Source organism: Lissotriton helveticus, chromosome 10, assembly GCF_964261635.1.
Source record: "Lissotriton helveticus chromosome 10, aLisHel1.1, whole genome shotgun sequence".
NCBI lineage: Eukaryota > Metazoa > Chordata > Amphibia > Caudata > Salamandridae > Lissotriton > Lissotriton helveticus.
The window spans coordinates 309,658,043-309,684,346 of record NC_136071.1 but is presented as its reverse complement, the minus strand read 5'-3'; the positions used below and the strand labels follow the sequence as shown (position 1 = coordinate 309,684,346).

Sequence of the window (26,304 nt, the reverse complement as noted above, 5' to 3'; positions counted from 1 at the left end):
CCCCGCACTGTGCTCAATTGTAGGTCCTGCACACCGAGGTTTCACTGCTCACCTGCCACCACCGGTGTGTCCCACGATGTGTTGGTGTAAGCTGTGAGTCCGGGGTACGTTTGTACGGTAGGAGAGCAGGTCTGCGGTCGGGAATGGTGTCTTGATACCACGATAGAAAGCGTCAGAATACTAAGGGCATCATCGTGGGGTGTGCTCCCGCTCCGCTCATCTTGAGCCAATCAATTCAATGTCTGAAAAGGGAGAAATAATTTGTTGGTGGAAACGTCCAGAGGTAAATTTAGGTTTATTTCAAGCTTGATAGAAAACAGGAGTTGAGTGCATCCTTCGTTTTTGAAGTACGATCTACCAACTGTTAGTGGTAATCATGGTTCAAAGAGGAGTTGGAGTGCTCGAGAGTTCACAAGGTTAAATAATAATATGTTAAACGAAGGTTCATAAAGAAAGGAACAGAGCACATGGTAGAAGCATAATGTGCATGTGTAATGCAGTGGCGGAAAGCTGTGTGCATGTACACTTAGTAACAAGCTCACTACAGTTCCATAAAAGCAAACGCCACGTGTCTGTAGGACAGCGATGCCCGCTGGCTCAGGCCTACAGTATGGTCCAGCAAGTCCTTAAAATGAGACATATGTGACTGAATGAGGTTATAGATCACATCATTATGCAAAGCAATATTGTTCATTTGCACGTGCGCACTCAGGGTGATGCACCCCACCCCTCCCGCAGCACCGTGCTCAACAGGTGTCTGTAGGGCAGCGCTGCCCGCTGTCTCAGGCCTACAGTATGGTCCCGCAGGTCTTCAAAATGAGACAAAGATGAGACTGAATCCGGTCGGAGATCACATCATTACACAAGGCAACATCGTTTGTTTGCACCTGCGCACCCAGGGTGTTGCACCCCACCCCTCCCGCCCCACCACGCTCAATTGGAGGCCCTGTGGACCCAGGCTGCTCTGCTTACCTGCTGTCATTGTTGTGTGAGCAAACACTATGTACAGCTGTGCTCAAAATTCATCTGGAGTGATGATTTCAGGATGGTGTACACCTCATGGATCCCTTTCCAACATGACGGTCAGTAGGGCTCACAATTTAGAGTCAGTGTTGATTGCCAGGATGGTGTACACCTCATGGATCCCTTTTTTTTATTGCACATTGTGATATGCGAGGAGGATGGGGCCTTATCACCTGAGGCAGTGTGGAAGAAGAGGGACGTGCGGCGTTGTCGTTATCCTATTTAAACGTACACAAAGTGGGCTGGCGTACGGCCATTTAATTATTAATTATTCCGGGGGCCTGGGCGTTGTTCAGTTTCTGCCTGGCCAGGAAGTGTACTTATGTGTGTTTCTTTTGTAGTTTTGACCTTGCAGAGTGTGCAATTTACATTAGTGTAACATGTGTCTGGAGGGCGGCAACTATCGCTAATGAGATGGTGTTTGAAAAGATTGAATGGTGAACATCACATTTCGTTGTCAAAGTTGTGGATATGCGCAGAAATGCATGTCAATGGTGTGCAGTATTATTGAAAGTGTTGCTATTGCGAAGCATAAACATGTGAATGTGCTCGGATGGAGGGATGCTCAGCAGTGAGGCTACGTCATACACAGTGATAACACTAATTACAGTCAAGGAATGCATGTCAAATGTGAATCTGAAAGTCTCACATATAACACACTGCTATATTGGTAAAGAATCACAACAGAGCGCACAGCAAAATAAATCTACACATTGCTCTTTACTGTTTGCCACATGTGATCTAGAATACACACTCTGCCCGTGGCTCCTGATACTTCTAAGAGTCACGAATACCCAGGCCATAAGGGAGCACAATAATGTGCACACACACACACACCAGGGGCATCGTGTAACATATATTTGTTTTTTGATGGAACGTTTAAGATGCATGGCAATCACACTTGGAAGGCTAATGTACAGACGATGAATCAAGATGATCGTTGCATGTTGTGTGTAGTATAAGATATGTGAACACAGCAAAAAACTTTTCAAAAAAGCTTTCTAAGCAGAAGAGGTGTCCCTCATCAAACACTGTAGAGAGAATGAGTAAAATGGGTGGGGTCATCCAACTGTTACAATGGGAAATGTTATGAAGCAATCAAATACTTTTTTTTAAGGTCACATAGCAATCGCGCACCGAGCACGCAAGGAGGCTGCAATTGACGCAATTTTGACAAAATATATTTATCATAATATAAGTTTATTACAGTTAGAAATATATAACTGCTTAAAATATTTTAGATTATCGCTTGCTCTTGTATACTGTTAAAAGTTATTTAGATATGCTTTTGAGACAAAAAAAAATGAGGGAATGGGTACCCGGCAACACTATGGGGTCGATTCCGATTCGGGAAAAACCGCTCCGAATAGCCGTTCGGAGTGTTTTTCCTGTACGAATCGTACCCTGCAACGTCCCCGTACGTACGACAAAGTACGATTCGTACCAGGAGCCGTACTCCATACGAGTCGTACAAGACACCGTACGACTCTAATCTCCGTACGATTCTCCCTCGGAACCCGCTGTACGTGACATCTGTACGGTTCGCGGCTGGTTTTTATGACCCAGCAAGTACTATACATGTCGGGTACGCACCGTACGACCCTTTTTCTACGGGAGCTGAAAACAGCCGTAAAAGCAGAGTTCGCACCGAAACAGGTACAGAACGGCCCCCCCGGGTACGGTGCGTACCCACCATGATCGGGTATCATGCAATCATGGGGTGTACGAGCCGTACCCCCATTGTACGATGTGGGTCCGAGCCGTACCCCATGTACGATGGGTGTACGAGCCGTACCCCCATTGTACAATCGGTGTACGAGCCGTACCCCATGTACGATGGGTGTAAGAACCGTACCCCATGTACGATGGGTGTACGAGCCGTACCCCCATTGTACGATGGGGGTACGAGCCGTACCCCCATTGTACGTCGGGTCGTACGGCATGTGTACCTGTCGTAAAGCCCCACCCTCACAATGCCAAGAAAGATCAGCTATATAGCAGAGCTAGCATTTTGTCGGGCTGGGCATCATCACATCATAGATGCCCTCAATATGCCTTAAATTCCTACCAAGATGCAACAACCAGCATTCGTCCACGTGGATACCATTAGCAGATGTGCACTCAGGCATGCTCGTACACCGAAACAAATGCAGGCATTCTTACACAAAAACACAGACCAAACAGCATTGAAAACTTTTTTAACTCACTTTGTTATGGCAGCTGTATGGATCCACCTAAACCAGACTTCTCCAATGAGTAGATCATTAGCTACTCAAAGCTTTCCAACTACCTGTAAGTAGCTCTCCTGTGAATACAAGCCTACTAAATTAAAAGATTATACTTAGGTGAATTAATAAATGTGTGCCAATGTTGAAAAGTGTGTATTCAAGACGATAATGTGTCTTTTTTCAAAGCTTATTAGTTGATGCTTGGAGACAAATGATTGAATTTTTAAATATATGTAAAACTGATGTTATGGGTGCTTAAAACATGTAGCATTGGGGAATTATTACTAATATTATTACCTTGGTGCAAGGGGCATTGGAGCTATGGCTGTTATGTACCATTATGGAGAAATTCCAAAGTGATAAAGCCTTATTTACATTACTGCTGGCAATCCTGCCTGATGTACTTACGTAACCCCCTCTGGCAATCTTGCATATGGTGCCACTAATGTAATCTTGTCTAATATGAGCATGATGGCAACACTAGTATTAGTAGCAGCTTGGGATGATTTTCATCGAACATAAGTAGCTTGTATTCCAGTAAAGGTAGAAGACCTCTGCACTAATGACAAGAAGGCAGTTGTCTCTGTTGATTTGTCTGCTGCTGTTTGGCATTCTTGCATGAGTCTCAGTGGTCAAAGGCTCTGTCAGTAGTAAAGGGAAGTCTGCACGCTGTGCATGTGGGTGATCCAGCAGAAGGACAGGTGGGCAGCATGGTCCACAGGGCCAGACTGGGAACCGAAACCGGCCCAGGCAAACTGCTCGGCCGGGGAGGGGGGGCGGGGAGTGGCGGAGGTGCGGCCAAGCTGTTTGCTATGGCTGGTTTAGGTTGATTTTGTTATAGGGCCAGCCCCCGGAAACAAACATGGGTCCCTGAGGGGCCCAAACCCGCCTCCACCCGAGGAAACGCCTGGTGCCCGCTACGGTCAGTCTAGCCCTGATGGTCCAAGATAAAGCATAATTGCCAGTGAATCTACACTACATGATAGAGCTTCAGCCACGTCATTAGGTAGCTGCTTGTTGTGGAAGGAGGGTAAGGCCTAGCAGATCTCTGTGGTGATCTATGGATCATGGATTGGCTTGCTTCAGGCACCAGTGCACAAACACCCAAGCCAGCCCTGACAAGATGTGCTTTGTGTGCAAAACATATGGAGATTGCTAGTTTGGCAATTTCCATGGAAGAAATCAGCCTATCGGAGTTGGGCAATCAATTCCGGTTTACAGGGTATGGGTTGGGCGAAGGAAAGAGTGCAGCACAGCTGCTGTAGTGCATCAGAAATCAAATGTTACTCTGTGCAAAGTTGATGCAAAACAGTATTTGGGATATATATGTCTGTTGGCAGTCCTGACAGGGACCCGTGGTCACACATTCAGATAACTACTGATATCCAAGGCTTCATTGAAATGCAGGCTGAACTTTAAACATAAATGAAGCATTATATGAATTAAGTCTCAGGCCCCAAAATATGCGCCGTTATGAACGCTTTCAACAAATGGCTCAAATAAAGCACAGCGTGTAAAAGCCAGAGGACAACAATTCATTCACCTAGACCGGCATGCTTCCTCTTTCTTTGTTTCAAAGTCCACCAGAGAAGATTCAGGGCAATGGCGTGAACAATAATTTCCTGACTCCTTTATATTAATGCAGTATGGAGAGTTTTATAGGTACTTTTAGAATGGTTTTAAAGGGGCGCTAATGATTTTCAATTTTGATGGGTCTACAAATGCACCTTATGGGTAGGATCAGTCTCTTTTGAGCAGATGCTGATAACCCATGTGTTCATTTGTATTCAGAAGTCTTTAATCGCTGACTGACTGCACATCTTGTTTCTTCCTCCTGTAGATTCCAATAAGAACACCAAGGCAAGCTACACAATGTGTCTTCGTTAATAATAAATGGAAATGCTTCGGTTCAGCTGTTGCTCGTCCCAGCAAGGATGTGGGCGCATATTTGTTCCATTGACATCTCCATCCCGCTGTGTGTAACTCACTTCTGTCTGCTATATCAGCAACCATTTTGTTGTGTAGACTCACTTCTGGGGAAAGGACTACTGTTTTCCAGCATTACTTGTAGAATCTCAATGATTTTCACACATTAATTCGCTAAATGTAGCAATTTGAAGGTCATGGCAAGAGCAAAAACAATGTCAATGTTAATGAGACTTATTGAGCTCACGAATACCATGGGGTGTCTTGTCGCTATTGACTGCAGTAATTCCGCCAAGTTACTCAGTTCTGGAAAAGCCTACCAGAATCAACATTTATCATCAGGAAGCATGCTTCCGGAATCTGATTTGAAAAGCCAAGTTTTTTGCTTTTTCCTTTTTTTTTTTTTTTTAAATGTTTTTATTTTTTTCTTACAACCCAGCACATTATTCTGATAGAATACAGTACACAGTATTATACAATCTGTTCATTTGCAAAGGAAAAAGAAAAAATAGTACATACACAGCCTATGTAATTCATAGTTGAAAACAGTTAACATCAGATAACAATAAACATAAAGCGGTTCCCCGAATTCCCGTCCAATTTTTTGTTCTCCAAACGTATCCTATCCTATCCCACTACGCCAATCTGCTATTGGCTTCCAAATACGCAACCCTCTTTCCCTTCCCCTCCTGCCTTTCCTTGCATAAATTGGCTTTTCCAAATTATATGAGGACAATAAACAAGCCAGCCATACTTGTAGTCTAGGAGGGTTAGGGTCTAGCCATGCCCTAGCGATGCACAATCTATATACTGCCATAGCCAAGAAAACAAACTCTTGATACCCTTCCCCTTCTTCTGGTACTATTCCTAAAAGTATATGTACTGGCTTAAGTTTCAGCTTAATCTTTAATGAAATCTCTAAGAAGTGTTCCAGGTTTCGTAACAATGTATGTAACTGTGGACATAGCGCAAACATGTGTATTATGTCCGCATCTCCTGAATTACATCGCGGGCAGGTTATACCTTCCGTCCCTCCCCATTTCGCTATCCTTGCTGGTGTGTAGTAGAGGGAATATATAGTTTTGTAATGCTGCGACTGTAGAGTCGCCGAGCAAAGAACTGTGCGCCCTATGTCCAAAGAGTCCTGAAACCACCCTGAGTCCCCTTCTAACTTTTGTACCCACTTCTCACTATATTTATCCAAATCATCCTGCATACCACACACAAAACTGGCGTATAGGCTTCTTATTGAGCAATCCCCCCTTACTCTTATCTTTTCCATAATCTCGACTTTATTGTACCCAACCAACCCGCCTTGCTTATTTCCCAAAAAACTCCTAATTTGCAAATACTTAAAAAAGTCTTTATTGTTCAACCCAAACTTAATACTCAATTCCAAAAAAGTGACTAAACCCTCCAGCCCCCGAAGATCTCCAATACTTACTACCCCCTTTTGCATCCATCTCTCCATTGTTATGTCTCCAAACGCCTCGTCTGGGAATGACCTGTTTTTAAACAACCTCGTGTATCAATTAAACCTTCCTAATCCCACTTTTTTCATAAATGCCGTCCATATCTTAACTCCTGCCTCCACCGTCTTATATCTAGTCCTTTTAAGACGCCCATATTCTACACAAGCTATAAAGCAGTTTTCCACCTCTTCACCAAGTACGGCCTTATAAATTCTAGAAGATCAATCCCTTATCCTTGGATCTTCTCCCCCCCCTATTAAGCCTTGCATATATTGAATAGCCGCAGCCCAATAATACAGTTTAAAGTCGGGTGCCCCCCAACCACCTCTTTCTCTGGGAAGTGTCATGTACCGATAAGCCCTGCGCGTTTTGCCATGGGCCCAAATAAATTTATTGAGGATTCCTTCCAGTGCTGAAAACCATTTTGCTTCAAAAAATAGCGGAATTGCCCTAAAATAATAAAAAAAAATTGGGAGTATAAGCATTTTTATTACATTTGTACACCCAACCAAGGACAAGTGTAAATTATTAAGCCGTTCCAAATCCGATTTTACCTTCACCAATAGGGGAGCCACATTATTCTGCACTACTACTTCCAAATCCGCAGATATTTCCACCCCCAAATAAACTGCAGATTTTGCTACTCTTGAATCTACTCCATATTGTACATATCGATTGCATACTATTTGGGTCTTAGCTTTGTTTAAGCTATAACCGGAGACTCGTCCAAAAATTTCGGCCTCCCTCTCTACTTCCACCATCGCCTCCTCCGGATATGGGGTTAAGATAGCCACGTCATCCGCGTATGCCAGTGTTTTAACTTCACATCCATTCAGGCTCATCCTAGGAATCCCATAATTCAATTCAAGCCGACGCAGAAAGTGATACAAATATAGTGCGAATAAAAGAGGTGACGATGGGCAGCCCTGCCTTGTTCCTCTTTCAATACTGATTCCTGCTGAGTGCCCCCTACACACCCTAATTCTAGCTGTAGGATTTTTATACAGCATCTGCATTGCTTTGATGTATTTCTTGCCAATGCCATTCCACCTCAATAACCCCCATAGGTACTCCCAGGAGAATCTATCAAAAGCTTTTTCAGCATCTAAAAAAATTGCTGCCATAGAGTCTCCTGGGATACTAGCTGCATAAAAAAATGTTAGTACCTGCCTCGTATGTTGTGTGGTCACCTTGCCTGGTATAAACCCGTGTTGGGAGTTGACAACTAGCTTTTCAATAACTCCTGCCAACCTTCTAGCCAGGATTTTAGAGTAAATTTTCACGTCCGCGTTCATTAACATGATTGGTCTGTATGATCCTGGTTGGTTTGCAGGTTTCCCTTTTTTGAGGATCACCACTACATCCGCCCCCCCCAAGAATCGGGAATTGCTTCCCCCAGTTGTACCTTACTCATCACATCAAACATGTCCATACCTAACACACCAAAAAATACTTTATAAAATTCCACAGGTAGCTGATCAGGACCCGCAGCTTTACCAGAGGGGAGAAGATTTAGTGCCTCAATGAACTCCTCTTTCTTAAACGGCTCCTCTAGCTCCTCCTTACTTTCTGGAGAAATACCTACTGGAACCACACCCCTCAAATACCTCTCTACTTCTTGAGAATCCCCCTCCGTATCTTCTTTATATAGGGATGCGTAGAACTGCCTAAAAATTTCCCGAGTCCCATCAGCCCCTACTACTCGATTTCCATGCTGATCTGTCATCTCCAAAATGTCAGCTGCAGCCACTCGCTGCCTAGTACGTGCAGCCAACAGGTGCCCAACTTTTTCACTAAATTCATATATCCCCTCTTTTTTAGCCAGGTATTTCCCCACCGCCTTCCTTGACATATACTCTGTAGCTTCTGCCTTAAGTGACACAATTTTCAGTAAGAATGGCTCAAGAGGCAGCTGTTGATGAATCGCTTCTCCCAATCCCCTCTCCGCCTCCAGGAGTTTCCTATTCAATTCCGTCATCCTATTTTTTTCTTTTGCCCTTGTAGCTAGCACGTAACTCAGGGTCTGCCCCCTTACCCCAGCCTTAAAGGCGTCCCAGACCATCCCCGAACTAGCTGTACCCCTAATAATATCCCAGTAGCTTCTGATACAGGATCCCATGCGTTCTTTATACCCCTCCTCCTGCAGTAATGCCCTTTCAAATGTCCACTCCCTCATTTCCCTCCTATCTTGGCCTATTATAATAGTTAAAACCAAAGGGCTATGATCTGAGATTAAGCGGGGATATTTTTCAATCGCAATCGCATTTATGAGGGACCCAGAAATTAAAAAATAATCCAACCTAACCATCACTTTGTGTGGGGCAGAATAAAATGTACTACCGTCTATGGCTGGATGTAGCTCTATCCAAGGATCAATCAAGAAGTTGTTACTAACCAGATCGCATAATGCCCTATAAGTTCTTTTTTTTCTCCCTGAAAAGGGAGTCCCTGACTGCAACAGAGGATTTCTAAAATCATGTATGTTCAAATCTCCACATAACACTATCGGCTCAGGCCAGTTCGCCAACTCCGAATCTAAATACTGAAATATCTCAGGATCATCTTGTGTTGACCCATATATTGTTACCAGAGTAAATTTCTCACCCCTAAATGTCAAATCCAACATAACCCAACGCCCCCACTCATCCTCCTGTTTTTTATTTACTACCACATCCCTGATTTTCCCTAGGATCGCCACCCCCCTATTCCTTGTACCTTGTTTTGAGTTAGCTAAAACAGCGAATCCTAATTGCCCTAAAAGATAGGCTTGTGCCACCTCCACATGAGTCTCTTGTAGGCATACTAAATCCAATTGTAACACACCCAGCAATGCTGCCACTTTATTTCTTTTGTTGACCTCATTTAACCCACACACATTGATACTCGCGATTCTACAGCGCATTACAACTTTTCTTATTTCCTAGCCACCTTCCCAAGCCACTTAGAAGAGTATTCAGATGGATAAAGACAATAACTCCATAAAGGAGGGGACCCCTCTAACGTTACTTTAAGGTCAGGGAAAAGAGGGGGGAAAAATTAATTATAGCAAAAATTCCCTCATGACCTATATACTTTAAGTTATCTACACAATTTGCTTATTACATATTGTTCAGACACAACAATAACCTCATAACTACTGAAGAATATTTCTTTAATCTTTTATTACAGCTTTCTTTGTTCATTTTCATTCTTTAAATTCATCATTATTTGCTTTTTATTTTCATTTCTTATAACATCTTTTTGTCTTTTTATATATATATTAATGTACTCAAAAACATATAACAACAATTACGAAAAATTATACAGTGAATAGCCCCTTGGCTATAAAAACACAGCAGTAAAATCAACTCATACCATATCACTCATTCTCACTATTAACAACCACACACTCCATACCAATGCAGTATCCAAATAACTCATGATATCATAGGGCAAAAACAGAAGAGAATTTTTGCCTAATGTAAGGCCACCAAGTTGTTAAGGATAGCTTTCACGCCAGGTCGACGCGCGTTTCGGTGGGTTATCCACCACCTTCCTCAGGACCTATATAGATACAAGCATTCCTTACATAACCAAAGCCAGGGGATCTGAAATCAAAAAAGTAATATAAGTATTGTTGTGCATATATAAAACCTCATTACACAATCAAACAATATACATATTTACAAATGAGCCGGCCAATGGTGGACACCCTCCTGAGAGGTCTCCTAACCAATTTATTAAACGTGGAATTAGCTAATGCATATTGAGATGCAAGTGATTATACCAGAAAAAGATCTATACCAAATTAGAAACAAACCAAGACAAAAAGAAAGTTGAAGTCTTCATCATGGATTAAATGGGTTTATGTAACAATCTCTGAACAAGAATATATAGAAGAGACAGATATCCAAAGATTCCTACCCAGTGAGGTCTATTCAAATCATGATTCCAGGTTCACTGATAGCACTACTTACTTTTACTCTACATTCAATGTAACCAATAATTTTCCCAAGAGTCAGTCAATGGTACTGGGATTTGCAGAAGCACGAGTTTCGCCAACATAAATTTCTTATTCCTAGGATGAAAGGGCGTAAACTATCAGATGACAATGTCAATCTAGTGGGCCTGGTAGCTCCTAAGATGTATAGGGAACCCACCTTCTATATTTTGAAGTGCGCCAGAAAATAATTTATAGGTTGTCCTATTAGAGGCGTAGGGTTCCTTCTCACTGCGGATGATGTAATGTATATCACTCTTCTTGATCCTATAGGAAAGAGCACACCATCTAAAGACAGGCATTGATATTTTACAAGAACATTCTATGAACACAGTGTATTCATACAGAAGGCTACCCAAACTGACCTTTGAAAGACGTATTTGTCAAATTATTTTAGTGTACAATAGTCCCTCATTTTGTACATAATTCCTGATGTTTCCTAAACGACGCCACAGCAACCTGCAAAGTAAAAGAACCCACAGTGTCACTACGTCTTAACACATAATCAGACTCTTAAATCACCACTACGATCGGAATTATCTTCCTCAACCTACAATACTAATGTTTAACAAACAAGGCTTCTATATGAGGTTACCGTCAGAAATAAGATCCTCTCTGCCACTAACAGTACCCGAGGTCCACTCATTTTAAACGAAGGAACATGCATCCATGGGTCGGCCCAAGACGCAGAGCATTTTTTTTTTTATTATTCAATGTGCTTGACTTGGCTGTAAGCCGAAACCAATATTTCCTAACAGATACGGACACTTTCACTACCTAAGTACAAACAAGCGGGTCCGTGTAGGCGGATCCGTGTAGATGTCTATGCGACTCCATATTATGGTAAACGCTATGTAAACTAAAGGCTAATCCCAGGTCGGCCGATAAACCATAAGCGGGGCAGTGCTCACCTTCCAATTTCGAAGTCTTCCTCATGTGAATGAATCGCGAGGGATCGCGAGGGATCGTAGTGGTGATTTAAGAGTCTGATTATGTGTTAAGACGTAGTGACACTGTGGGTTCTTTTACTTTGCAGGTTGCTGCGGCGTCGTTTAGGAAACATCAGGAATTATGTACAAAATGAGGGACTATTGTACACTAAAATAATTTGACAAATACGTCTTTCAAAGGTCAGTTTGGGTAGCCTTCTGTATGAATACACTGTGTTCATAGAATGTTCTTGTAAAATATCAATGCCTGTCTTTAGATGGTGTGCTCTTTCCTATAGGATCAAGAAGAGTGATATACATTACATCATCCGCAGTGAGAAGGAACCCTACGCCTCTAATAGGACAACCTATAAATTATTTTCTGGCGCACTTCAAAATATAGAAGGTGGGTTCCCTATACATCTTAGGAGCTACCAGGCCCACTAGATTGACATTGTCATCTGATAGTTTACGCCCTTTCATCCTAGGAATAAGAAATTTCTGTCGGCGAAACTCGTGCTTCTGCAAATCCCAGTACCATTGACTGACTCTTGGGAAAATTATTGGTTACATTGAATGTAGAGTAAAAGTAAGTAGTGCTATCAGTGAACCTGGAATCATGATTTGAATAGACCTCACTGGGTAGGAATCTTTGGATATCTGCCTCTTCTATATATTCTTGTTCAGAGATTGTTACATAAACCCATTTAATCCATGATGAAGACTTCAACTTTCTTTTTGTCTTGGTTTGTTTCTAATTTGGTATAGATCTTTTTCTGGTATAATCACTTGCATCTCAATATGCATTAGCTTATTCCATGTTTAATAAATTGGTTAGGAGACCTCTCAGGAGGGTGTCCACCATTGGCCGTCTCATTTGTAAATATGTATATTGTTTGATTGTGTAATGAGGTTTTATATATGCACAACAATACTTATAATACTTTTTTGATTTCAGATCCCCTGGCTTTGGTTATGTAAGGAATGCTTGTATCTATATAGGTCCTGAGGAAGATGGTGGATAACCCACCGAAACGCGCGTCGACCTGGCGTGAAAGCTATCCTTAACAACTTGGTGGCCTTACATTAGGCAAAAATTCTCTTCTGTTTTTGCCCTATGATATCATGAGTTATTTGGATACTGCATTGGTATGGAGTGTGTGGTTGTTAATAGTGAGAATGAGTGATATGGTATGAGTTGATTTTACTGCTGTGTTTTTATAGCCAAGGGGCTATTCACTGTATAATTTTTCGTAATTGTTGTTATATGTTTTTGAGTACATTAATATATATATAAAAAGACAAAAAGATGGTATAAGACATGAAAATAAAAAGCAAATAATGATGAATTTAAAGAATGAAAATGAACAAAGAAAGCTGTAATAAAAGATTAAAGAAATATTCTTCAGTAGTTATGAGGTTATTGTTGTGTCTGAACAATATGTAATAAGCAAATTGTGTAGATAACTTAAAGTATATAGGTCATGAAGGAATTTTTGCTATAATTATAGACAATAACTCCTACATCTCTGCTACCGGTTGCAATTTTTATATACCGCATACCAAGTATACTCACAAATATTGACATAAAAGTAAAAAATACAATGTGCTGAAACAATTCAGTGAAATTACCCAATTTTTGCCCCCTTTTCAACCCCCTTTTAACCCCCCTTACCCTTCCCACCCCTTCTAGTGCCTCCCCCCCTTTACTGGCAAATAGGTCAATAAGACCTATGTGTGACCGCTTTTGGATTGTGCCAGTCGCACCCTCCTCCCACCCGAGATCTTGCCACCCAGTGATAATCCCCTTAATTGAATACCATCTACCCAATGTTACATGTTACATTGATCTATTACCCACCCTTCTGACTTTTTAGCTCATCTAAGAACTGCTGGGCTTTGATTTCCGACAAGAAAAATCTTGTTCTCCCTTTCGTTATTACTTTAAGCTTCGCTGGGAAGAGGAGGTATGCTTCTGAACCCTGTGCTTGTAAAGGCGCTATCATCTGCCTTAGCCTCCACCTTCTCTCCACTGTGGCATGACAAAAATCGGGCCTGGCAAAGAAGGTAACGCCCTCTGTTGTGCGCCTATTGTCAGGCCTAGCTTTCTCGATAAATATCTATATTTAGAAGGATCGCCCGGGGTAGATTCCCCTGACCACCCCCCCCTCCTCCTTGGCCTTTCTTCAGTGTGAAGGGGAACCTGTGCGCCCTCTGTATCTCCTTCTCCCAATGCCATTCGGATTCGGGAAATGCCCCTTTTAGAAAATTAACCACAAAGCGTCTAGTATCTTGTCCTTCAAGCCCTTCTGCCACACCCAAAAGACGAACGTTATTTCGCCTCTGGCGATTTTCGAAATCTTCCAGTTTCCACTGGAAGTCCTCGGATAGCTTTTCCTGCGTAGTTTGAAAGGTCTGCCAACTCCCAACATCGTCCTCTAGCTTGCCTGTGCGTTCCTCGATCTCCGTAACTCTATCCGCAATTTCATCGTATAGTTTGTTCATCTTCCTCATTGTATTCTGTATTTTTTTTTAAGCCTGCCTCGCTCTCCGGCTCTCTGTCCTTGCTTCTGTTTGCATTTGTTTGAGAGTGTTAAACAAAATATCAAAAGGGGCTGATTGCGCTGTAGCCTCAGAAGGTACTTCCCTTGTACTGTTCTCCTCAGAATAGGTCAGAGAGGTTGCAGAGTAATCCCATGTTAACCGATTCCCAGCACCCGATGGTGTCTCGGTATGGCGCCTGCTTAGCATCGGTAATCTTTTCAGTTTCTTTCTAGTTGTGTCTTTACCAGAGGTACTTAATCCTGAGCTAGCGTGCTCATCTGAACTTCCCTCGGTACTTTGATCTGTTTCTGTATCCTCGTTGGGCGAAAAAAACTCTCCCTCTGTTGAGGCTCCTTCCCCATTCGCATTTACCCTTCCTTCATAGTTTTTTTTACTGCTGGTTACTGTGTTTTTCTCGACCAAACTTGCATCACTCCCCCAGGTTTTACCAGTTTTCTGCCCCATGCCCAGCTCAACTTCCAGCATCATTATGGCTCCCAACATATCTGCTTTACCTAGTTCCTGTGAGCCTCGCCGAGTCTCACCTTCAGGGTTTACTGGGCTTATCACGGAGCCTGGCGCCGAGTTTCTTCTGCCGTGAGCTCCTGTCTGAACTGCCAGTGTCTCTGTGATTACAGCAGTATTGACAACGTTGATTTTGTCAGCCGGGCCTGGGCTGGGATGTTGCTTAGCGACCCTGCGTTCGACGCTCCCTGCGTCCTCAGCGTCCTCGCGGGCGTTCTTGCCGACATCAGCCACCCCGCCGCTGCCATTCGTGGTTCCCTCGCTCAGCCCAGAGATCCTCGGTGAGAATACTTCCACTAAGGTAGACTGCAGTAAGGGTGCTTCTTTATTTTTGGGTTTGTCCCCGTCAGATGGTTTTGTCAAGTCTATATTGCTCATAGACGCCGCATTGCCCTGTCCTCCTGGTGTGTTTACCTTCCCTCGCGGCTCCGGTTTCTTTCTTGGGAGGGGGGCGGTGATCTTCCGTACTGCCCCAGAAGAGCGCGGTGGGCCATCCAAGTTGATTGCCGTCTCATTTGTCCCCGCTGTGACAGCAGTTTTTACCAACGCTTGTGCCGCCTGACCCTTCTCCTTGCCCTGCCCTCTCTCGGGCTTCGGAGGACGCATCTTAGTTGCCTTTTGCTGTAACTTTTGCTGTAGCTGTAGCTGCTGCAGCTGTTGATATCTTGTCAAGCCGGTTTCTTTCAGTAGAGCGTTTACTTCCGTCGTTACTTGTGCCCAGCTCCGACTCGTGATGATTTTTTGTTTCAGGGACCCGAGCAGCTTCTTTAGACTTTCGACAGTATTACTGAAAATATTGCTGTCAATATCGAAGCTCCTTAACCCTGTGCACAGGCTCGCATGGATCCAAGTTGCAAGGGACATCAGGGGATACTCCATACTGCTATTTCATCCCGGTGTGGGAGAAAGGGTGAGTGCGACCACTCAGCACCGTCCAGCCGCGGCCATCTTGCCCTAACGTGTGTGATCAAAAAATGGTGAGGGAGGCTGCTCCTCTCAGCTCGGCTGGTAGTGTGCTCCACAGCTTTGCAGTATAATATGAGCAAACAAATCTCTAGGGTAGGGTGAAGTGAGATTAAATTTTCAAAGCAGACTCGCCTCGATGATATTATCTTAAAAGAAAGAAACCACATTAAATAACCTATGTACAAATGAAGACAATGTAGAACAACAAAAGGGACAATGGTCAGTAATGAAAGAAGGTTGAATGATTACATTAGGGTTAATCTTAGGTTTATTTTGAGGTTAGGGTTTTGATCATGCATAAAAACAGGATCACTGGATTTTTCTGATATGTGTGCTCTTTCTGTTTTCCATCCATTTTTGGATTTACTCCAATTGAAACATATTCCACCATCTGCTGCAGAACAGATTTCAACAAAATAATATCTCTACCTCTAACGGATCACAAGTTACAAAAAAAAACTGCAACACAGATGGCAGGCACTTTGCAGAATTTAATTGCGGTATTCAAGTATTAACTGGTGCAAACAAAGTGAAACTTAAGGTCCCAAATTGATTGACTGGGGAAATACTTTTGTTTACATTATGACTAACATTCTTACATATTTAAATGTAATCCTAACAGAGGTGATAAAGATTTTCTCTGGGTTTTTAAAATGTTTTGTATCATTATTCATCCAAATTCATGTTGTACTACGAATACAGACCATGTCCTAAACAAAAAAATCCTATACATTTTACTCCCTCTATTCTAAAGCTGATTTCTTAAATCTCAATGTCTTCTAGGTTGATACTTATCTTATAAAAATTAAATTCCGGAAGCATGCTTCCTGATGATAAAAGTTGATTCTGGTAGGCCCTATTGAGGACATAGAGTAACACAAAACTTAAGACTAGTTCAAAAGCGCAAATGGAACACAAGGAATAAAATAGGAACTCTTTTAATTTTAGATGTAGGCTTCCTTTCTGCTGGGTGGCACATTCTAAGTTTAAAACAAGGTATACTGTGCTGGGAATTACAAATGGACAGTTTCAATAAAATTACATTTTGATGTTTTCAAGAAATACAAAATAACTATTTGTTGGTAAATAACAATTCCAATATGATCTGAATAATGTCTATACATTTCTTTCCTTAGAAAACTAGGTATTGTGCATACTGTTGCTATCCATTAATAATAAGGAGTCTAACAACAACAAAATGGTGAGATAATATTGCCATTGAATTTTCTAAAAATGCACACAATTCTCTTTTTCCTGCCACATAATGGTGTTGTCTTTCCATATAATTCCAGTGGACTAGGGTAAGGTTCAGAGGTTGCATTTGGTTTAGAGTGAATGCTAGCACTACAATTAAAGTAGCATTAGAGTTAGGTTAAGAGCTAGATTTACAGTTATGACTATGGTAAGGGTTAGTTTAAGAGTTAATTTTAGAGGAATGGGTATATTTAAGATACGTGTGAAGCTGACTAGGTAAGGGTTATGGTTAAGGTTGATACCATATTGTACTCCGAATGCTCTCTTGATATTGGAGTGTCATTGTCAAATGAAACGTTTGTCGTTATGAAATTAACTTCTTGTGTTCAGCATTGAGTATTTGTATGTTATAGCATTCTTTACTTTCACTGACACTCACCACTGTAGATGTATTTTGTATCCTTTACCCCTTAATCAAGAAGCGAGTGGAATAATAAACTATCTACATTTTAAATTTTTAATATTTACATTTCATTCACTAATCTTGCTAATATTACAAATATACTATTGCTCGCATCACCGTCTCAGGAACTAGTGACCTTTAATCACTGGTTCTGCCCACTGTTTCTGTTGCCGAGCTCCAAGGATGCCTAGTCTTGACCCAACCTCAGGTCCCCTCTCCCACCACCCTACACTTCTGTTTCTTTAACTCCCTCCTCCAGCTTCCTTTTCATCACTGCATTCTCTCTTTGCCACTGCTCTCCTATCTTTCTCTTCTACCTCCTTTCTCCCTTATCTCCCCTTTCACTCTTGATCTGAGGCTGAAGTGACAAGTTGATCCCAGTACCAAAAATGTGTGCCATTGCCCATCACCCACAACTGGTAGCTGGATGTGGTTCTTTTTAAGGTTAGGAGCAATCACAGACAGACAATAGAATAGTGTTCTATTTCTTGTACTTCACTGAGCAATACATCCTATTGGGTCTATAATTACAACTGCTTTTTGAGCTGCCTGGTTTTAATCATCATGTCTGAAGAACAGTACAAATAGAGAGTGACACTGCCTGACTATGGTTAAATGTGTTTTAATGTTATTCCTTGGCTGACGTGCAAGCATCCTCTATTTTACATGCTGTTGATATCTGCGTTTGTACCCAAGCAAAATAAATCGCAGACATGTTTCCATCACTTGCAAATATTATGTGGTTTTCTTGTTACTTAAAATTCAATGTTGCTTTACTTGATTAGCTGTTATTTTCCAAATCATAAAAACATATCAAATGAGCTGTGGTCTTTTCTATTTCTTTATCATGGAACATACATGTTTCTCTTGCATGTTTACATAAGTGGGTTGCAGGAATATTAATCTTCTGACCAAGTTGTGCTCTATAGCAAAATGTTTCATTATATCACATTTGACATGTATTCAGAACTCCTCTAGCCTGAGTAACAATCCATGGTTCACAAGATGTGGTGGCACTAAGGAACCCAAGAGTATTGGGACCTCTGTACCCCAGTATGCTTGCTTTTGGACTGTTGGGTTACTTGTTGTGCTACTGACCCTAGGTCAGCCTATTGGAGGCCTTCAAACACAACAAAAATGGTGAAGATCGAGCAAAACGGAGCTCCACCATACTGGGGTACTTTGAGAAGTTCTATTCCATCTTTTTGAGGGCCATGTGATTTAGCCCTGACTTGAACTGACCTTCCTTCCCAGAATCGTTCTGGAGACAATATCACAGCATATGTGGGCAGATGATACTCCAGAGTATAGTATCCAGTTCTGAAGGACAGAAATTTGGAGGCAAGTAAAACACAGAGGCAATCTAGAAAGTTCTTCTGAAAATATTATATGTCTGTGTTATTAACCCTTTGTCCTGAGACTGAAGTAGTGCCAGATATACAGCGCTCTGTTATATGTTTTCACACAAGCTGTTTCCCTGCTTTTTGTTTCCCGCTGTGTGCCCACCACAAAGAGAGATCTGCTGTGCTTTTGGACCATAATTTCCATCAATCCCAAGGATCCTCAATCTCCTAAAAGTGCGATGTCCATGACCGTCAGACCCTTCTAATGTCATCGTCCCTCCATTGCCTAAGGATAGCGGTTCACCGAGTGAAAATGGGAAAACCAAACATCAATTCGGTAGAGTGGGGAGGTGAGTCCACTAATACTTTGGATTCTTTTTTGTTGAGGGCATCTGAAACCCTGGAGTTAGAGATACAAAAAGCACCGAGCGCAGGCTCTCCACAGGGGAGCAAGGTCTTCCATTGATGACACCCACTATTTGGATCCAATCTGTGACCATCACTGATACCACTCCTGATACTTCAATCAATACTCATCCCAAACGCTTGCCTAAACTCTCTTGGTGCTCAACGAGAACCACCCGTTCCCCGACTAAAACACCTTCCAAGAAGAAAAAGGGAGGGAGATTGAGTAAAAACACAATCATAGACATAGACCCTTGGCCACTTTTATAGATCGGGAGGAAGTGCTTTTGCATAAACACTAATTAGAATAGAGGTGATTTTAGCCTTGCTCACTTCTCGAGCGGAATGATTATCAGCAAGAGAAACTAATAGTCTGGTTCTAATTTTAATCTCCCCACTGAAATTGGCTTGACAGAGCCTGATCATGGTCCTCTGACTAATCCTTACATTATGGTATCCAAAAAAGATGGATCAGAGAGCACGCTAAAGAATATGCAGCCTGATTCATGTACGGGCCGTTTTGCGTGTCCCTAATAGCGATTTATAGCGACTCGCTATAGAGGAAACGCAAAACGGCATTCATGTACTTTTCGGGGAAAAAATAGCGACCCGCACGCGGGCGCTAAAGCCGTTAGCGACCTACTAAAAACGCAGAAAAATCGCTATTCCCGGCTACCTGCGATCGGGAATGCGACTCGCAATCCCGTGCGATCGGGATTGCGACTCGCAATCCCGTGCGATCGGGATTGCGACTCGCAATCCCGTGCGATCGGGATTGCGACTCGCATTCTCGCGCGAACGGGAAGACGCATTCCGAGCACCGTGATGACATCACAACCAGGAAGCAGCCAGTTCCCACCCCCAAACACCACAGTGACGCTAACCTTCGAGTGTGCACGTCGGAAAGCAGATGCCAAACCACCGTTAGCGACTCCAGAAACGCCAGAAATAGCGACCGCCATGTCTGAGGAACCTGGCCCCAGCAACAGCGCCGGACGAAAGCGTAAGCTCAAGTTCTCCGAGCAGGAGCTCGAGAACCTCATTGAAGGGGTGGTGGCCAACCATGACAGGCTGTTTGGCCTCAACTCCAGGAAGGTCCCAGAGCAGGACAAGCGGAGGATCTGGCTGGGGATAGCCTCCAGCGTAAACTCGGTGGGCGTGGCGGACAGGTCGTTGGAGGAGCTAAAGAAGCGCTGGTACGACCTCCGAGGTCGTGCCAAGGAGAGGGTGGCGGAGCGCCTTGGTGAGGCATCGGGCACTGGAGGTGGCGGACCGACTGTCCCACCCAACACACCCCTGGAGGACCAGGTTGAGAACACCTTGGAGAGGGAGGCGTGCGTTGGCGTGACCCCTCTGGACTCCTCCCGCCCCACCCAAGGTAAGTGGCATGCGACAGCGACCCTGTCCCCTATGACCGTCCCTGACCAAATAGGCTCACTCATTGGCCCTTAGTCATGCCTATGTTGTGCATCAGGAAATGCCCTGAAGCATTGTGGGAGATGTAGTATGTCCACAATGTAGTAGTACCACAATGCAGCCAGAAAGGTTCCAAAGTACGCAAATCCACAGCCATCCAGGGAATGACACCCAGCATGCATGTAACATCTGCACGTCTGACAGTCACAAGCAACTAATGAGTATCCACTTACCCTCACAGGTGGCGCTGATAGCAGTGACAGCGAGAGGCTGCAGATTGATGAGGAGGCCCAGGAGGAGGAATCACTACCCGAAACCCAGGCACCAGCCCCTGCCGCTGCACCAACACCAGCAGCCAGGCCCCCCACCGTACCTGCTCCTGCATCTGCACCAACACCAGCAGCCAGGACCCCCACCGTACCTGCTCCTGCATCTGCCGGCCAACCGGCTGCCAAGTCCAGGCCCCCCACCGTACCTGCTCCTGCCGGCCCACCGGCTGCCAAGTCCAGGCCCCCCACCGTACCTGCTCCTGCAACTGCCAGCCAACCGGCTGCCAGAGCCAGGCACCCCACCAATGTGCCTCCAGTTCCTGCCGCACCAGCAACACCTGCTGCGACAGCACCTGCAGCTCGTGCAACGAGATCTGGGCCTGCCACAGCGGCAACACAGCGGCCGATCAGCAGGAGGGGCAATGGGCATCTCCATGCCTGCATGAGCGTCGAGCGGCGCATGCTCCGAATCCATCAGCGCCAGTCGCAGCAGCAAGGAGCCATCCAGCTCCAGCTGCATAAAATTGGCCGCAATGTGGCGGGAGTTGGAGAGCGGATGGACCGCATGACGGCGGCCATGGGCCGCATGACTGCAGCCATGGAGGAGAACACTGCTGCGCTCGTCAAGCACCGAAGTGTTGCAAGCAGGCGCCACCACCAGCTGATGAGCCGGCTGTCGGCCTATAGTAGGTCAAATTATGTGGCAGCAAATGCCACCACCCAGCTGTCGCGGCGCTCTCTCACCCAGCAGCACCAACTGGTCCAGTGCTGCGAGGACATAACCAGGGTCCTTGAGCACCTGACCACCGCCGTGACGGCACTTCACACACCTGTGCTACCGGCCATTGTAGGGGGAGACGATGCCAGTGAGGGTGCCTCCAGCGTGAGCAGCCAATCTGCCACGCAGGTCCCGCCACCTAGGCGCAGCACCAGGGCAACGCCTGGTACAGGTGCCCAGGATGAGGATGAGCCTCACAGGCGCCTGGGCATTACGCGCCGGAGGCGCCTTTGACACTGTGTGAGGGACAGTGGCACAGGCTGACGCTAAGCCTGCCATGAACCTGAACACTGCAGTATGCAGGAATACTGTAATTTGTAAATAGTTGAAACCATAACCTTTTTCTTGTGAATGAAACAAATACATTTATTTTGCTGCACACATTAGCCTTGTGTAATCATTACATTTTGCATGCAATTGTGATATGTGGGGTGGGGGAAGGGGGTGGGCTAGAAATTGTTCGCTGTGATGTGGTTGCGACGTCTGTGGCCTTCAGCTGGGTTCTCCCTGCGTGCATGGTGCGCATGTGCTGGTGGCCGGTCGTCCCCCTCAGATTCACTGCCTGAGATGTCAACAGGTATCCGGCGCTTGGTTGCAATGTTATGAAGCATTGCACAGACAGCCACAATGCGGCAGCACGCTGCAGGACTGTAATACATGGCCCCACCTGTCTTGTGCAGTATACGGAACCTGCTCTTGAGCAGGCCAAATGTCCTTTCTATACAGTTCCTTGTCCGGATGTGCGCAACATTGTAGCGCCGTTGCTGAGGTGTGGCAGGGTTGAGGTAAGGGGTCAGGAGGTATTCCCGTAGGGCGTAGCCACTGTCACCTGAATGAGAGGAGCAGATGTTGATTGCCTGTGCAGCGCAGTTACTTCATAGCAATGTGACATTGTCGACAAAGTGTACTTACCAAGTAGGTGTCCTTCCCCAAACTCTCCCCTGACAAGTCGTGTGTGGAGTCCGCTGTGCCTGAAGATAAAGGAGTCATGGGTACTCCCTGGGTACTGTGCCACAATGTCAGTGATGATGGTCTTGGCATTGCAGACCATCTGTATGTTGAGGGAGTGGTAGGACTTCCTGTTGCGGTACATATACTCCGTGGCAGCTGGTGGGCAGATGGCGACGTGGGTACAGTCTATGCAGCCGAGGACATGGGGAAAATGGGCAACATTGTAAAATTGTAGTTTTGTCAGGTCCAATTCCTGTTGGCTCGTGGGAAATGTGATGTGGCGGTGGAGCTGGCTGAGCATGGCGTCAACAAAAGTGTGGAATCAGCGTGACATGGTGGGCTGGGATATCCCCCCAGCAGCGGCTACTATGCCCTGGAAACTGCCGGAGGCCAGGAGGTGCAGGCTGCACAATACCTGCACATGTGTGGGCACAGAATTGTTTCGCCTTGTTGGGTGCTGCATGATGGGGTCGATTTCTTGTATCAGCCAGGTGATCATTTCCCCATTCAGCCTGTATTTCGCATAGATCTGTTCTCTGGTTTGGCCCAGCAAGGTGACCCGGTGCCGGTAAATCCTTTCCTGCCTCATGCGTCTCCTCCGTGCTGCTCGCTGTAGCCTTCGCCGCCTCACCACCATGTACATCTCTGGCATTGTGGAACGCCTAATGCTGCTGCTGAATGTCCTTATGTGTGATTGGTCAGGCCTGGACCTGTTGGTGATTGGCCAACAGTTTTTCAAATTTTACTTAATCATGGCTTTTATGGTTACCACCTGCTTTGAGTTGTCCTTAAATTGCGCCGCGCAAACGTGCGATTTAGCGCTTTTTCGCTATTGTATTTTTTTCATGAATGCCGATTGAGACAATATTGCGTTTCGCTATTCATTTCGCAGATTCCGTGGTTGGTCGCTATTTCCGTATCGCTAATGCTCGACTACCCGGAGTCTGCGACTAGTATTGCGTAATCGCTATTGTAATCGCTATTCTGTTTTAGCGAAATGGCTTTTTTGTTCTTGAATGCCGATTCCGTATTTTGCACCCGCAATTCCTTTTTCGCAGCCATTGCGGGCGCAATTTTGCTTCATGAATCAGGCTGTTGGGTCCCTATAAGAGTTCCAATTTATACCTGTTGGTGAGGGAATCACTGAGACTGTGCCGATTGCAACCAAAGGCCTTCACTTGTTCACCCTCTTTCCATGTTATTACCCCATTTGAGAAAGTAGTGACACAGACACCAACATAGGGTCCGGGCTCCTCTAACCAACCACCGAGGAGGGTAGGCATTCAAAACACAGAGTGGAAAGACCAAGTAGAACCAAGCGGGCGTAATTTCCACACAAGACTAGACTTGCTGCCAGCAGCTTGTCCTTATATGATCATTCTGGCCAATACTCCTGAGTTAAAAACTACAAAAAAGGAATCAACTGACCAAATAATTTTAAAAGCATGCCATTGGATCAAGAAGTACATGGAGGGGTGGTCAGAAGCCTTCACTAGCATTTTAATGGTGAGAAGGGTGGGTTGGGTGGGACAAACAATTGGGGGGGCTGTATTGTAATCAACTTTAAGTTACCTTTTATGGCTCACAATCTCCTAAGCTTATTACCCAAGGCCTCATCATTGGTGTCACAGATATTTGTATTGCTGTTAGGCTTTCTTTAAAATCCATTAATTCAAACCCCTTTGGCAAAGGGAGCTAGGAATTTTGTCAGTGTTCACCATCCAATGACCCAATAAACTGCTATGAAGCAAATTACTGACCCTTTACCAACTCGCAGCCATTTCTCTATATTGGCAGATCTGGAAGAATGTGATTGACAGATAACGAAGATAACAAAGGGGGCTTCTTCCAATATTCCATTAAGTTTTAGTACAGAAGGGTTAGAGTACCTTTTGCAAATCACTGAGGGAAACAACAGGTTCTCTATGATTATATGGAACATTGCCGAGTTAAGTACAAAATTGTCTGATCAATTATGGAATCTGCACATAACCGCTTGTGATGTAACCTGTCAATAAGAGACGTGGGAAATAGACCCCATTTATATAGACGGTTATCGCACCTTCCACACCCCTACTCTTTCGTCAAAATCAGGTCAAGTGAAGGCTAGTATTATGACACTGACAAAAAATACCCTCAGATTCCAAGTCCCGTCCCTCCACAATGATTGTCCATATTATAATATACTGCATTTAGTTGGTCCAGGGGTTAATTCGATGTTTTTAATAAATCATTACAACAACTTCGGGGTGAGATGGCAAAAGTTGTAGATCTACTCCAAGAGAAACATAAATGCATTACTGTACAACTGCAAGAAGACATCTAGTATTCTATGAGTGTGTGACTTTAATGCACACAGCTGTCTCTTTTCAACCGAGCCGATATGCGGATTCTGCCAATGATCAGGACATACAAGCTTATCCTTCTTGGGGACCCAAAAGATACAACACTCCACAATACTTACCCAAGAAAGGAACAATAACAACAGTAAATGTACTTTTGATAGCCTTTGTCGAGAAGCTCGCACACAATAATAACAACTCATCACAAAGTACCACAATGTATGAGAACACAAACAAACCTCCTTGTGACAGGCGCTGTGCGGGAGGCTATTTACCGCTCCTCTCCGTTCACAGAATACTCACCCAGGTAGGACTACAAATATAAATATATACATATATATATAACGCATACCTCTCCTAACAAGGCTGGGGGTGGAAGAATTAGAATTTACACTCCCTGATTAGGCGTGGGACAACGCTCTGAAGCACAATTACCTGCAAGAAGGAAACGTACCCATCCTTCTATACGGTGGCATTTGGCTGAGATGAATTCACACTCCTGTCCCAGAGAAAACAGATAAATACTTATATGCTTTGAGATATTTTTATTAGTAATACATGGTAGGCCAAATTGTACTATATGCAAGTATCCATTCTCAAACTAACACCTAGGCAATTGTTAAATACAATCAGTAAAACATATATAGAACTTATATGTATATAAATGTATAGAACATGAAAACAGAAGAAGATAGTTAGGCAAGAACATTAAGAATATAAGAATCTGTGGAACACCTCACCAACTGTCTATTCATCCCGCTTCCACTTTGCCAGAGGGGAGTCTGTTTCTCCAGCGGAATTGGGACTATTTGCTGCACCGTCACAGCTGCACGTCTGCACTGCGATGAACTTCTGGTGATCGGAACTCAGACACCCCCTTTAGTACCAGTGGAGACGTAAGTCGAAGCTCCTGTGAGCCTTGTCCCCTTTTTCCATCAGATTCTGTACCACTCCGTACCAAGGCCACAGCTTCAGCTGGCCAGGTGTCTGTTTTGACTTCGGGACAGAGCGAGTACATTCCTCTGACAAGAACTGGTTTCTACCAGCGTACGAAGTGCAGAAAACAAGTGAAAAGCATAACATGGCTTCTCACCTAGAAAGGCTCAGAAGATGGTGATAGCTTAGAAAATGGAGTCGCTTAAGCATAGTCCACTACTCCCGTAAGTGAGCAAAATTAGTATGCAAGACGGCATAAGAGTATGCCAAAGCCAATAGGCAAGCACTGCCATGAAGCAAGATGAAGTCGGAAATAGAAAAGGCATAATTGAGCCCTACTTTGTAGCTTATTCATACTACGCAGGCCTACATATCACTATATTATATCAAGATATACTGAGATGGTGCTGGGCAATGGTCATAATCGGGCCATTCAACCATATAAATGGCACATTCATTACATTCCACCCATGACCATTGTCCAACACCGTCGAACTTATAGCGTCATCAAACAGTACGTAAATCATTGCTAGAAATCATTCACATTGTGTCCAGTTAACCAACCATCTAGTGTCTTAACTGAGTAGTTAAAGTCATTCCAGTATTGGTTTTGGG

The 26,304-nt window shown here is 44.1% G+C and overlaps 1 long non-coding RNA gene across 4 annotated transcripts in view; it reads right to left on the bottom strand.

Annotated features, from left to right (window-relative positions):
• Positions 1-26,304, bottom strand: part of LOC144783772 (uncharacterized) — a 317,953-nt gene that overhangs the window by 276,753 nt on the left and 14,896 nt on the right. For 2 of the 4 annotated variants that reach the window (XR_013601598.1, XR_013601599.1), the window contains exons 4-5: positions 25,189-25,252; positions 53-242 (exon numbers count right to left, since the gene is read on the bottom strand). The exons of 1 other annotated variant lie outside the window; for it this stretch is intronic. This is a non-coding gene — a long non-coding RNA (uncharacterized LOC144783772). The remainder of the gene's footprint in view (positions 1-52; positions 243-25,188; positions 25,253-26,304) is intronic. One more of the 4 variants, XR_013601600.1, reaches the window with a different exon arrangement.